The sequence below is a fragment of the Vigna unguiculata genome, chromosome 4 (genome assembly GCF_004118075.2).
Source record: "Vigna unguiculata cultivar IT97K-499-35 chromosome 4, ASM411807v1, whole genome shotgun sequence".
Taxonomy (NCBI): domain Eukaryota; kingdom Viridiplantae; phylum Streptophyta; class Magnoliopsida; order Fabales; family Fabaceae; genus Vigna; species Vigna unguiculata.
This window is the reverse complement of record NC_040282.1, coordinates 28,534,736-28,537,835: the sequence shown is the minus strand read 5'-3', so window position 1 is coordinate 28,537,835 and position 3,100 is coordinate 28,534,736. Positions and strand designations below refer to the sequence as shown.

Below are 3,100 nucleotides of genomic sequence, written 5' to 3'. Positions count from 1 at the left end.
GTATCGGACACGATACGTGTCAGACACTGATACGTGACCGAAATTGAAGTATCGATGCATCATAGCTTGTCAATAAAAGACAATGGGTAATATAGTAATTTTGATAATATCTTCTTTTCTTATTATGTAATAGATTAGTCAATATACAATTATTTATTTTTTGTTTTTTTCCTTTTATAATTAGTCAGTATCCAATTATTTTTCCAATAAAAAAGTTTACCGGATTACTTTTTTCAATAAACAAGTTTAACCGGTATTTAGAATAAAAAATTGTATGGCCTATTAGCTCAGTTGGTTAGAGCGTCGTGCTAATAACGCGAAGGTCATAGGTTTGAGACCTGTATAGGCCATTTGTTCTTTTGTATCCAATTATAATTTTTTGAAATTATTTTAGTTGTCAATAATTTTTAGTTTTTAAATTGGTACCTATATTGGACACTATATAGTAACTAATTATTTTTTGTCACTAAAATTGGTCATTATTCAAAGATCCTCTTGTAGTGTACTACGACTTTATAAATCAGATCGGTGCATCGTAGCTTGCATGAAAATCTACGAATGTAGGGATCATTGGAATCAATTAGAAGGTACGAATCACAATAGCAATGTATGTCAAAATGTTTTGTACAATAAATGAATTTAATCAATTGAAATAAAAGATGTAATAAACCTAAATCACTAAACAAAACTCGAGGAGGCAAATAATATAGTAGGGGAAAAATTAAGAGGGGTTTTGGATAGTTTACCATGACTAAATCCACTGCTAATTGAATACATATATACAAAACACAAACTATAAGTATAGTAGTTTCTTTTGCTTATGCACACAAAAACATAAGAAATAATTAATGGAAAATTTCTCAAAGTTTACAACCAGTGGATACTAATCCAATTGTGCCAAAGACAAAGTCTAAAACAATTTTGACTATAACAATAACACTCGATTATATATGAGAAAAAACCTTGACAATAACCTCTTCATCAAGGATAACATCTTTGACATGTGGATGTGTGAACTACTTTCGCTCTACATCATTAGCCAAATAATGGGTGGAGAAGCTACCTACTCAAATGCAACCTAAAGGAAAGTAGAAAGAAGAGCGCACTACATACTAACAAATTCTAATGCCATGGTATCGATTCAAGTGTTGGAAGCTTGTCCCAATGACTTAATATAGTCTAAGGTTAATGTAGTAGTGAAATGAGCAATAAGATATTTGATCAACAATTTCTTTTGTGATGGTTAGTCAACTAATGATTGTTTAGTCCTACCCACATCACACACTTCAACAACTGAATCCCTTTCATGAATGATTGAGTAATATTATATTGTTAACTAAATATAGGTGTTCATATGTTGTTTAATCATAACACTGACAGGAATATTTAATTTACATACAAAACTAAATTTTCCAGTAAATTATGAAAAAGTGCAGTTCATCTCAACATTTCAATTGTCACAAATATGAGTCTGGGTTAGATGTTGTAAGATTCGCTAAATTTAATTAATTAATTAAATAATTAATTAATAAATGCGGGCAGTAGTTGAGAGTACTTGAGTATGTGATAGGACTTGGGTTCAAGTCCTATGTATGTCATTTATGTGCTATTTAAATTATAATTATTTTAATTATGTAATTGTTTTATATAATATTTTGGTTGTGGGGAGTGATATTATATTCTTAAATGATTAGGAATTATCACGAAACATGAATTGGTTGAATGATTGTGCATTGAATTGGCATTGGCATGGTTATGAGTTCGAACCTTTAAGGAAAAAGTTTGATCGGCATGCTAAATATGGTATGCTTATGCATGAATTATTTTATTTCGTTTAAAGCTTGTAGTTCTGGAAATTTCCACCGACGACTCTTTCCTTTCTAGGCTATTCTGGTTCCTGTAAAGGAACCGCCTACCAAAAATAGTGACACATAGTCTGTTTGACCAAGCCTTGCCCATTGATTAGTTAACCAGTTTTAACTATTTGACTACCCATTGAGAAGTGGACATGTGGCAGTGCACTTTCTCTCTCAAGAATTATGGTTTCCCTATGTGTTGCTTCCATGGTTGACGACTGTTGTCGTGTGCAGATGCAAGATCATACTTCGTCTCCTCGTACTCGTGACAGCAGCGTGAGCGTGAGGAGAAAAAAATGAAGGTGACAGTGGCGCTACTGTGATGGTGTCAAGCATGGCGCAACGGAGTTGCAGGCACAGAGGAGGAAGTCGACGACGGTGCGGTGACGGTCGACATTATACGCGACGGCTGCAGCATGGTGAGGGTGAGAGAGGAGGAAAAATTAGGGTTAAGTGGTTATTTTAGTGAGTGGAGGATTGAGGATATGTCAAGCTTTAATTGGTTATTTTAGTAAGTGGAGGATTGCCACGTGACGTAATCTGATTGAGTGGAGTTTAAGTGACATTAGGGGTGCAAATTAGTAAAATGAAGGGGTGCAGAATAGAGTTAGAAGACTCAATTTCAGGAGGAGTGTGGAAAATAAAAACTAGAGGTGCATTTAGCTCTAGAAATATTCTTTTTCAGAAATAGATAGTCCAATGGCAGAATGGGGGTGTAAAAATGAAAACTAGGGTTGCATTTAGCTCCTGAATTATTCCTCTCCAAAATTTTGATTTTGGAACTTATTTTATGACTTGAAATATTTCCAATTTACTCTCTTAAGGACCTAAAATAAATTTCAGTTGCCTTATTAAACTTAAGAATATCCAATAATATATTATGCAACTAAAATTAATTCTTAAGCGCAAAAATAATATTAAATCCCCAAAATTTAGACACTTAATAAGAGCAAAGGTTCGAACTCATCATACCCTCTAGACGGTTTGGAAATGGAAAGTGTCTGGCGCCTCGTGAGCAGCGCTAAGCGATATTACTGTAGCAGAATTATATTTTGCTTGTGTGATTTGTGTGGTCTACAAGGGTTCTCAGATAACTTAAATGTCGGCTTGCTAGTGTTCCTTGAGTTGTGGCTCAGAATGTATCCCTTGAGTTGTGGCTTGGGATAGGGGTTAAGCACGTGACATTCCTTGAGTTGTGACTCGGAATGACATCCCTCGAGTTGTGGCTCGGGATGGCGGATGAA

General features: G+C 34.5%; 1 non-coding gene across 1 annotated transcript; it reads left to right on the top strand.

The window, feature by feature from the left end:
* Positions 1 to 276: 276 nt before the first annotated feature.
* TRNAI-AAU lies at positions 277 to 350 on the top strand. Its single transcript has one exon. It is a non-coding gene; the product is annotated as a tRNA-Ile (tRNA).
* The last annotated feature ends 2,750 nt before the right edge of the window (positions 351 to 3,100 follow it).